Below are 12,226 nucleotides of genomic sequence, written 5' to 3'. Positions count from 1 at the left end.
CACCATCACTGCAATACCACAATCACGTAAAGGATACCTAAATATTATAAGGCGCTTGTTTAGGCACTATGGGGTGACAAAGAGCAAACTCCAGACCCGATCCCCTGGGAGCTCACAATCATCAGCAGAGACAGACACATAATAACCCATAGCACAAGGCAAATCATGAGAAATAGAGTAAAGGTACAGCAGAAATGCTATGGAGCCACGAGGAAGGGAAAGAAGCATTCTCTGACTATGCTATGACCTCTGCTGATCCAGGCTTTTAAATCCTTCTGGTGAAGAAGTAAATACAGCAAAGCCACAGTAATCCCTCAGAAATGTCATCTTAGGCTTTAATACAGTTTCTCAGAAATAAGACATACTAGGCAAAATATAAAAGAGAATCAGGCAACGTTTCATACTAATTTCACCTACCACCAAACTTAGGAACGGCTTCAAATCCCCCCACCTCAATGGTAAATCAATGAAGTCTTTTATCCCTAAGCCTCCAGGACTGCTGGTCCAAGGACCTGCAGCACAGCTTCTCCCTGAAAGGCCCGAGTCATACAACACTTAGAACTGTCTTAAAGCAAACCAGCCACACACTTCTTAAATGCACATCACACCCCTACAGGATGAAATAGCCAAATACCAAGATTTTAAAACCTAAAGCCAAACTCTTCCAATGTCGAATAGTATGCAAGTTACACTAAGCTAGTCATTCACTTATTTTATTGTCTTCGTAAGTACAATACATGCCAACTCTAGTATCAAAAAATAAATTTCACAGAAATCCACTCTAATTTCCAGAAAATGGCCACACTTAATCTACCAAACATTTTGGATTTCAGTCCCATTCCTTATACTCATTCCATAACCTGAAGTCCTTTTCCTCCCTGGGCTGCAATTCACCAACGTGTAAAAAGAAGCCATGGCCCCCAATAATAAAAAAATTCTTTAAAAAATAAAAAATTGGGCCGGCCCGGTGGCTCAGGCAGTTAGAGCTCCGTGCTCCTAACTCCGAAGGCTGCCGGTTCGATTCCCACATGGGCCAGTGGGCTCTCAACCACAAGGTTGCTGGTTCAACTCCTTGAGTCCCGCAAGGGATGGTGGGTTCCGCCCCCTGCAACTAAGATTGAACACGGCACCTTGAACCGTGCTGCTCCCGGATGGCTCAGTTGGTTGGAGCACGGGCTCTCAACCACAAGGTTGCCAGTTCAATTCCTCAAGTCCCGCAAGGGATGGTGGGCAGCACCCCTGCAACTAAGATTGAACATGGCACCCTGAGCTGAGCTGCCTCCCAGATGTCTCAGTTGGTTGGAGCCCATCCTCTCAACCACAAGGTTGCCGGTTCGACTCCCACAAGGGATGGTGGGCTGGGCGCCCCCCCAACTAGCAACGGCAACTGGACCTGGAGCTGAGCTGCGCCCTCCACAACTAAGACTGAAAGGACAACAACTTGACTTGGAAAAAAGGCCTGGAAGTACACACTGTTCCCCAATAAAGTCCTGTTCCCCTTCCCCAATCAAATCTTAAAAAATGAGTAAATAAATAAATAATAATAAATAAATAATTAAATAATTAAATAAAATAAAAAGAAGCCATGGCAAGGACGTGCAGAAAAGCAAACACTTGTGTTCGGTTGGTGGGAATGTAAATTGGTACAGCCTCTACAGAAAACAATATGGAGGTTCCTCAAAATATTAAAAATAAAACTACCACATCATCTAGCAATCCCACTTCTGGGTATGTATCTGAAGGAAATAAAATCACTATTTAGAAGAGATATCTGCACCTAGATGCTCACTGCAGTATTACTCACAAGAGCCAAGACATGGAAACAACATAGGTGTGCACTGATGGATAAATGGATAAAGAAAATGTGGTATATATACAATATTACTCAGCCATAAAAAAGAAAGAAGTCCTGCCATTTGCAACATGGATGAATCTTGAGGGCACTATGCTAACTGAAAAAAGTCAGACAAAAAGAGACAAATACTGCATGATCTCACTTATATGTGGAATCTAAAATAACAACTCATAGAAACAGAGTAGACTGGTGGTTGCTAGGGGCTGGGGGAGGTGGGGGAAATGGAAAGACATTGTTCAAAGGTTACAAACCTTTAAGTTTAGGGAATCTAATGTACAGCATGGTGACTGTAGTTAACAATATTGTATTGTTATATACAATATTGTATATACTTGAAAGTTGCTAAGAGAAATCTTAAATGTTCTCACCACCAAAAAAAGAAAAAAATGGCAACTATATAAAGTGATGGATGTGTTAACTAAATGTATTGTGGCAGTCATTTCACAAGACATATCAGATCATCATCACGTTGTATACCTTAAAGTTATACAATGTTATATACCAATTACATCTCAATAAAGCTGGGGGGCAAAAACACATGGAACAGCTCTCTACCACAGGCTTCCAAATTTAATGGTCTGGGGTTCTAGGTTCAAACTTACAATAGACTCTTATCAAGCATCACTCTCGCTTCACTGGTGAGGGAGACTCCAAAACACTATTGTAGGTAGATGCTAATCCTAAAACATTTCAACTCGTATGTAAGAAAAGAAAAAGGAGAGGAGAAGGGAAAAGAAAAAAGAGAGGGAAAAAAACAAAAGGAAGGGGAAAGAAAGAAAATAAACAAACATAAATGTGCCCATCATTTAGAAAGAAAAAAATATATATGCACAGATCAGGCATTGATTCAACAAATATTTACTGAGCACCTTTTAGGTGCCAAGCACTAAGGATACAGCAGCGAACAAGACAGCTGAGATCCCTGCTCTCAGAGTTTCCGTTCTAGTAGAAGAGAGAAAGACAACACACAAGTCGAGATAGTGCTAAGTACCTTGTAGACAAATTGTTTAGGAGAATTATATTCATTGGAAGATTCAAGTAGACCTCTACGAGAAGTGATACGTGGGCTGAGATCAGAATAACAGGAAAGAAACAGCCATGTGAAAATCTTGGGAAAAGTGTCCCAGATAGAGCGACTGGCAAGGGCAAAGTCTCCAAGATTTGAAAAGACTTGGCATGTTCGAGAAACAGAAATGCCGGAGTGCCTAAATAAGAGTATAAATATTGCCTTTCTGAAATGTTTTTGTAAAGCTTATGGCAGTGAGTGCTTTGTGTTTGTGTGAGCTTTTCAAATATATAAAGAGAATTCAAATGTCCGTCAGCAGTAGAATGGGAAAATTAGATTCGTATAATAGAATATCACACAGAAATTTAAAGGAACAAATTATTGAAATGATATCGATAAATTTCACAGCCATTGAATGAAAAACATCAGAAAAAGTACAAACTAATGATCCCATTTATATGAAGTTCAAAAAAGGCAAAATTAATCTATGGCAATAAAGGTCAGAATAGTGGTTACCCTTGGGAGGAAATGAGTGGGAAGGGGGACAAGGAAGCCTTCTGGGGTACCCGAAATGTGCTCTATCTTGATCTGAGTGAAGGTGTCACACAACTGTGTAAAAAAAATCAAGTTGTATACTTCACATTATATAAGCTATTATTCCTCAATTTAAAAAACAAGTCTGTGTTCATATATATATGAACATTTAACAGCACCCATGCAAAACAGCAGGACAGACACTAATACTCCCCGACTCGCACACTAAGGACCCCAATCCAAAATAATAACCAAAGTGTGAACACTTACTTAACACTTACTATGTACCAGGCACTGTTCTAGGCCCTTTATATACATTAATTTGTGTAGGGACATAGGGACTCAAACCCAAAGAGCCTATGTTAGAGTTCCAGCTCTTAACCACCACGCTATTGTGTCTCTCAAAAGGCAGAGGAAGGAGCAGAAGTAGAGTAACCTGCACATAAGCAAAGCTGAGGATCTGCAGAGAAACTGTGAAGAGGTTCCAGCTGAGTGAGGAGAAAGAGTATGAGCATATACTCATCAACCTTGTAAACAAATGTAGTGTCCAGATGTCTTTTTTTTTTTTTTTTTTTTAGGATTTTATTGGGGAAGGGGAACAGGACTTTATTGGGGAACAGTGTGTACTTCCAGGCCTTTTTTCCAAGTAAAGTTGTTGTCCTTTCAATCTTAGTTGTGGAGGGTGCCATTCAGCTTCAAGTTGTTGTCCTTTCAGTCTTAGTTGTGGAGGGTGCAGCTCAGCTCCAGGTCCAGTTGCCGTTGCTAGTTGCAGGGGGCGCAGCCCACCATCCCTTGCGGGAGTCGAACTGGCAACCTTGTGGTTGAGAGGACGCCCTCCAACCAACTGAGCCATCCGGGAGCTCAGTGGCAGCTCAGCTCAAGGTGCCGTGTTCAATCTTAGTTGCAGGGGGCGTTGCCCACCATCCCTTGAGGGACTCGAGGAATCGAACTGGCAACCTTGTGGTTGAGAGCCCACTGGCCCACGTGGGAATCGAACCGGCAGCCTTCGGAGTTAGGAACATTGAGCTCTAACCGCCTGAGCCACCGGGCCGGCCCCCAGATGTCTTTTTTTAATCAGTTTCAGGCACATAGAACAACATAGTGATCAGAAATTTACAGAACTCACCAAGTGATAATCCCAACAAGTATACTACCCACCCGACACTGTCCATAGTTATTAGAACATTATTGACTATATTCCCTATGCGGCACTACACATCCTTGTGACTAATATTTTTAATTATAGTTGACATTCAATATTATTTTATATTAGTTTCATGTGTAGAGCATAGTGGTTAGACATTTATATAACTTATGAAGTGATCCCCCCATAAGTCTACTACCCATCTGATAATACATATAGTTTCTATGATACTATTGACTACATTCCCCATACTATACTTTACGTCCCAGTGACTCTCCTGTAATTATCACACTGTACTTCTTTATCCCTTCACCTTTTTCACCCATCCCTCCAACCCCCTCCCACCTAGTAACCATCAGTTTCTTCTCTGTATTTATGGGTCTGTTCCTGTTTTGTTTGTTCGTTTATTTTGTTCTTTTGACTCCACATATAAATGGTATCATATGGTATTTGTTTTTCTCAGTCTGACTTATTTCACTTAGCATAATACCCTCTAGCTCCATCTATGTTGTTGCAGTGTCCAGATATCTTGAGTTTCATCACTCTAGCTTGCCAGTGGGTAGAGGTGCCATGGTAGAAAAGTAAAAGATAATTGTCTGATGCATGCATATGTATATGAATATCGATAATGGCAATGTAAAAAAAAAAAGGGAGAGATAGACAAATGAATGGAATGGTAGAAAACTTGAAAGGAAAAACTGGAGAAGAATCTGAGTGTCTAGTCAAGTTGATGTATATATCCAACATGGTAACTAAAAAAAAAAAAAAAGGCTGAAACACACTGATCTCCACAACAGGATTTAATTGACACTATAGTACTTGAGCTTAGTCAGTGCTCTGAGGATAACTCTGCACTGAAACTTGATAATGAATGGAAAGATACAGTAAAATAAGAGAAAAATGAAATGGAAAGCAAGTCAATTATAAGTCTGTACAACCCTCAGCTTAGAAGAGAATATTCTTGACCACTGCAGAGCTGTGATCACCTGTTTAGAATCTCCTGGGGTGCCTCCTGGAAATGTAGATTCCAAAGCCTCCTTCTCCACTACTGAAACAAACTTTCAAGATAAGAACTAGGGGGTCTACATTTTTAACCACCACCAATGTCAGTGGTTCTCAACTTGGGCAATTTTGATGTCTCCCAGGGGATATCAATGCCTGGAGACATTTTTGGTGGTCACAAAGAAGAGGTAATACTAGCATCTACTAAGGAGAGGCCAGGGATGCTGCTAACCCTCCTACAACGCATAGGACAGTCCCCACAAAATAAAGAATTATCTGGCCCAATATGTCAATAGTGCAGAGGTGGAAAAACCCTGCCCCAAGTAATCCTGATGCTCACTAAAGTTTGAGAGGTACTCATTAATGCCTTAAACCAGGCTTTGAAAGAAAAAGACCATCTGAAGAGAGATGATTTTGAGAGAATAAATAAAACTTCTACCATCTCTAGAAAAGGCACTGGAGTAACCCTTACCTACCCCCGTATTTCATTCTCCCTAGAGGATCTTGGCTCCGGTTTGTCCATCTGTGAAAGATCACTACAAGACACACTGACTAGAGTAATCCACATTCTTGGTGAAGGAGATGAAAATCCTATCCGCCCAGGAGTTGTGGCTGAGTCAAATATAACCATTATCTAATCATGTGCCATTCAACCCAATACACAAAAGGAGGCCATGTTTATAAAGCTAGAAAGAGTCTCCTGCCCTGACCTAAAAGTTCCCTAGTTCCTCTAGATGCAAGCCTATTTTTTTTTCTTTTTTAATCTTTAGGCAGAAGTTATCCACTCCCTAAGTTTTCCACAAGGCATACCATACTCTCTGGAGGTAATACTAGCAGTGTAAGCATTTAAGAGAATGCAGGGTATTCCTCCAAACCTCAACCCTTCATTTCTCAAACTAGCTCCTAACATGCCTCTTCCTCTCTGAAGGCCCCAAGGATTTGGGTCACTTGCTGGATTCCACGTGGTCCAGATTGGCCTTCTAAATTTACCCTCGCCTAAATCTGTACTTAATTCACTTCCCGGATATAGGGGTGGCCACTGCATTGCGTTGCTACTGTTCCACATGATTCCTTGCCACAGCTTCTTTCACAGCATGAGACACAGGTTCCCCCAATTCCACCCCACTGACCATGGCTCCAAAACAAGCATATGACTCCTTTCCATTTTAATGGATTTTTAATGCTAGCCACTCCAAGTCTTTTGTATTTCCAAAATGGAGTGAGGCCTGCATTCTTGAAGCCACCTCTCTGAACTCCTTCCCTTCATGGAGAAGTTCAGGATAAGCCACCATCCCCTTATTCTACCACTTTTCTTTTTTTAATGCCTGGGACGGAATTCATCACTCATTCCTCCAAATGTTTTAAAGCACAGGCTACCACTCAGGGTGATATACTCATATAATAAACAACACAACTGAGTACTCTCTATACACTTAGCACTTTCTAAGTACTTAAAATATATTATATTTAATCCTTACAATAACCAGATGAAACAGGCACTATAAGCATGATTTTATTTGGCCCAAGGTAACACAGCTAGTAAGTGGCAAAGCTGCTAAATCTTTCTCTCTGGTAGCCAGCCCCTCTCCTTATCAGAATATCCTATTAGTGCAAAAACTCAAGTGTTGACTAGAAGAACATTCAAAATCCAGATTCAGTTCAAGTTCTGTGAAAACTCCAAACTGATACCCATAATATCAATATTCCCACTTTCTCCAAGAAAATAGTCATCTCAAGTCATTGTCTGACAAGCACCTACTTTCCAGGGACTCGGACAGAACCAGCCTGATTCAGTACGTATATGAGCCACTTAGGGGGCAGCATCTGTATCTAGTGTGTGCCCTGGACAGAGCTCCCCTCAGCGTGGGGGTGTAGCCTGTACTTGAAAGTGGAAGTAATTCAGGGACTTTCCCAAGACTAAGCAGCAAGTGGCAAAACCAGAAATTTCCCAATCTCTACAAATAGGTATCAGCCACTGTCTACCTACTAAAGGTGAACCAGCTTCACAGAAGAGCATTCAGTCCAGTCCCATCAGAGCTGACCGAGTCTGCCCACTTTCACAAACTAAATGATACAGATGAAGAGGTTTAAATAAATACGACCATTTGAAAGGGACCGACAGCTTCCCTTTCAAATTATTTTACACAAGATGGAATGCACTTGCACCTTCAGAAGGAGGAACCAACTCCACATTGACAGGATTTCAGGAAACTGATTGAAAAGTCACGTTTTTCTGACATCTCCCAGAATGAGCATTCATTGTACCATCCCCTTCTCAACGAGCAGGAGCCTCTTGTAAATTAATCCTGTCTATCTCCTGCTCAAGCCCTGAACTTCCTCAAACAGCACAATGTCACTCATGTCTTCTTCCTTTCCTACTGAACCGTACATACAAGCCTCACGAGTACCACCTAAGGATAAAATGAAAATTATAAGACAGTCTCCCATAATCTTCTTAAAGGAAGCCCAAAAAGGTAACTGCAACCTTGCGAAGTAAGTTGATTTCCTGCTAGCTTCATAACTAACATGTATCAATACCTTACAATAACATAGGCATAGTATACAACAAAAAGGGGACCTAACGGGCCGGCCCACTGGCTCAGGCCGTTAGAGCTCCATGCTCCTAACTCCGAAGGCTGCCGGTTCGATTCCCACATGGGCCAGTGGGCTCTCAACCACAAGGCTGCCAGTTCGACTCCCTCCGAGGGATGGTGGGCAGCGCCCCCTGCAACTAGCAACAGCAACTGGACCTGGAGCTGAGCTGCGCCTTCCACAACTAAGACTGAAAGGACAACTTGACTTGGAAAAAAGAAAGGGGGGGGGACCTAAAATTACGTTATGGTTCTTGCCTTGAGAAGCTCACTATTAAATGGGAGAAGTACATATTCTGATACTTCCTTGCAAACAACAAAATAAATATTTTTCCCCAGGATTTTTTTCACATATGCCCTCACTTACTCAGTGGCAAGACATTAAGTTCACTGAGCCTCCTTAATTCCAGCTGCCTACTTAACATGTCCATGTGCACAGCCCACAAGCAAACTGATCTCAGCACACCAGACTATGTCCCCTATACCTCATTCTATAGCCCCCCCAACCCTTTAAAGAATCTCTCCTTTTTCAAATCCACATCCTGGCCAATGAAAGTCATTCACTCAATCTCTCAAATTAGAGACCTTAGCCCACTCTCTCTCCCCAATCATTAAGTCCTGTTGCATCAATCTCAGAATTATTGCTAAAATCCATTCCCCTCCTCTTCATTCCCACTACCACACTTTATTCAGTCTCTCAGTCAACTGCAACAACTCTAATTAGTCTCACTGCCTCATTTCTCATTAATTCAATCTGCACTTCTGCCACTCCCTAACATAAAAGGCTCACATGGCTCCCTACTTTCTTTTCAGCCTCACCCTCTGTCAACTTCCCCACCACACATCCTGTTCGGGACAAATTTCTGACACTTAAACATCATGGTATTTTTTCCCCTCACTTTCACCATGCCCATGTGCATGCTATTCTCTCCAACTGAAATACCTTTCCTTACTTGTGCAAGCTCCTACTCATCCTTCATCACCCAACTCAAGTATTTCCTCCTTGTGAAGATTTCCCAGACTCTCCCAGGCCATGGCAGTTCTTCACACTGTGGAAATTCCTCTATAAGGATATGTAACACACAGCACTACAATTTTTATAGGAATGTGTCTCTCTGATGTCCTTGAGGAAAGATACTCACACTTCTAACCCCAGTGCTAATTACATAGTAAGCACTCAATAAATGTGTATTGAATAAACAGTTCGCCTTCATATATCCCAGATCAATCTATTTCACTATTTTCCCCAAATTTTATGGCTTCTAGAACTTGGTTCTACGTGATATTTCAACTTTTATAACAAGTTATTTGAGTTGTCAAGGGTTTTTTAAATTATTATACAAATGTTGAAAGAATGAATTATGCCTAAACATCTGATGAAAACACCTTAAAGGTTTTCCTATTAACTAAAAGAATGGTAATTCCCCCTTTACAATCCTAACAAGAAGGATCCACCTAGCTCCAGACTGATTATCTGAAAAGCCTTCACAAAGGAAGTACGTGCACACAAATGCAACTGAAGGCACACCCAAATAATTCCAATTAACTTGTGCTAAGGGCAAGGACACAAACTATATTAGCCTTGGTTTACAAAGTCACTTAAAGCTCAGAATAGCCAAGAAACAGCTCTCATTAAACTCAAAACTTTTACTGGAGAGGAAGAACTGGGGAGGGTCTGCTGATCCAGAAACATTTATTAGGGACGGGCCAAAGTTTCTACTTCCCCATTCTGCAGAGGCAGGACTCCTCAGCTTCGGATAGCTCTCCTTCCCCAGGGAACCAGCTTTTCTCTCCTCTTGTTTATTCCCTACACTTGCCTGGGAATAGATTCGTTCCCCAGACTTGCACCAAGTAACCCAAAGAAAACACAGTAGCTTTATTGATTCTGTATGAACGCTGGGTTGAAGTCCGTCGGTCAGAGACTTTAAAAAGAGGGACAGAATGGGGGCCCTTGCAGGATACCTGAAGACTTGGTGCAGACCAGCCTTCCTCTAGCCCTTTTCAGAGGTCTTGCCCCAAGCCCTCACCCCAGGGCCAGGCTGGGCTGAAGGCCACCTAGGGGCGGGAACAACCTGGGACGTGAGGCAGCTTGAGGGATCAGGGTCAGACCATGTTGGGGTCAAAGGTCTGCACCTCGGCTACCAGGAGGGCCCAAGAGGGACCAGGAGCCGGAGGGACGTGACAGGCACCGGATGGTCCGACCGACAGGCCGCTGGATGAGCAAGCCGCTTCGCGCTCCGCTCCACCGCCTCGGGCCCAGCCTCCCCACCGCAAGCAACCTCAGCCCTCTTCAGCAGCTGTCCTCCCTCCCTCTCCCCCTTCCCCGTCACCCCCATCGTCCCCTAGGCGAGCCAGGCCCCGCCCCCAGAGCCGCCTCGGGGCCAAGGCCTAGTACGGCAGGACCCGCAGGGGTTGGCCAGGTTCCGGGACCGGCCCGGGCTGGTGTCGCTTACCGAGCCCCGGGCTCCTCCACCACCACCCGCGCCGCTCCCCGGCCCGCTCGCTCCCGACGCCACTGACGCCTCCGCTGCTCCGGGCTCACGGCGGTACTCCCGACCTCTCCCGACCCTTCCCCGGGCCCACCGTGCCCCGCAGGGTCCTAAAGCCCGCCGTTTCATAGGTTCGTCCACGCCTGCTTCCTGAGGCTGGTTCAGACCACAACTCCCAGCAAGCGTCACAAAGACAACTCCCGAAATGCACCGCGAGAAAGAAATTAGCAAAAGAAACATCTATTGAGGATCTTTTGGATGCAAGTTGCAATAGCAATGTTTTTAAATATGGCAGACCCTGATCCGGCAGTTGCACTTCTAGAAATAAATGTATCCTCTAGAAACACTGACAGAATTTGGAAGGATATGTGTTCCAAGCTGTTTATTGCTACTTTGTAAGTGAAAAATTGGAAACAAATTTATTCGTCCAACAAATATGTATTGTGTGCCTACTATGTACAAAGCATCGAGTAAGGCTGTGTTAACTTGGCAAGTAACCTTTCTGAGTCTGTTTTCTCATATACAAAGTGAAAGATTATAAAATATATACAGAGCAGTGGGGGCTTGGCCACTAGGTGCTGGGAGATGTCATTCAATCCTTGCAATGCCTTTTTGAAATACTAGGGACTTCACAGATGACAAAACCAAGTTTCTGAGTGATTAAACAGCTTGCCTAAAATTTTAGATTTAGTAAGATGTGAAGAAAACTTTGAACCCACATCTATCAGGAAAGAGATCTTAATAACCTAGAAGGTCAAGTTCTTTCTTGGAAGATTTTTATTTTTCTTGTCTATTTACATAGCAGTGTAAAATGAGATTAGTGGTTAAAAGTTTGCCTTACTAGAATAAAAAAGAATGAGAAGGGGCAAGAGGAAGGCATCTTGAAGTGAACCCCAATAGTTCCTGAACACTAGTTAGAAGCTTCCTATCCAATTGAAAGAATCCTTTTCCATACCTGATTTCCTTTTAAGAAACCTTTGTTGAGCACATACTGAATACCCAGTTCCGGGAGTAGTTAAAAAGATTACAATTCTGAGATTATATTGTAACAAAGTGAGAGATAGATAGATAGATAGATAGACAATTAAATGTCTTAACGATCAGTGAATTATCAAGGACAGGCTTAGAAAGGCTCAAGTTGTAAATGCACCAAAAATTCAGAGAAGGGAAAATTCCATGTCAATCTCTGGAGGCTTGCTGGGGGAAGGTGAAGATGGACACAAATTTTAGAGGAAAGGAGAAAGGAAAAGAGAGTATCAGCGTGAAGCAATATAATACACTGCTTAAACCTATGTCTGGGAAGTGGATTAAGTACAGAGTCAGACAATGGTAAGTTGGGAAGGCCATACACCAAATAGGTAAGAGCACAACCTCTGAAACACTGTGGGAAAGAATCCCAGGTCTGCTACCTACTAGCAGTATGACTTTGGATAATAACTTGAGCTTTCTGAGCTTTAATTTCCTATCTGAAAAATGAAGATAATAAAAGGCCTAAGTCATATTGGTTTGATTATTCAGCGTGGAACCCTTCCCCTCTTACTCTGAGGGCCTCTTCCTTTGAGTATTGTCTTGGTGGAAAACGAGGCCTTGAGTAATGAAGGTAAG

General features: G+C 42.7%; 1 protein-coding gene across 2 annotated transcripts in view; it reads right to left on the bottom strand.

The window, feature by feature from the left end:
- The window catches only part of ARMH3 (armadillo like helical domain containing 3), a 142,836-nt gene extending 132,115 nt beyond the window's left edge, over window positions 1-10,721 (bottom strand). For both annotated transcript variants that reach the window (XR_002136765.2, XM_019724983.2), the window contains exon 1: window positions 10,586-10,721. The gene's annotated coding sequence lies outside the window, so the exon portion shown is untranslated. The remainder of the gene's footprint in view (window positions 1-10,585) is intronic.
- Window positions 10,722-12,226: the final 1,505 nt, after the last annotated feature.

This window comes from Rhinolophus sinicus, linkage group LG07, assembly GCF_036562045.2.
Source record: "Rhinolophus sinicus isolate RSC01 linkage group LG07, ASM3656204v1, whole genome shotgun sequence".
In the NCBI taxonomy this organism is placed as follows: domain Eukaryota; kingdom Metazoa; phylum Chordata; class Mammalia; order Chiroptera; family Rhinolophidae; genus Rhinolophus; species Rhinolophus sinicus.
The sequence above is the reverse complement of the archived record's forward strand: the minus strand, read 5'-3'. Positions and strand labels throughout refer to the sequence as shown.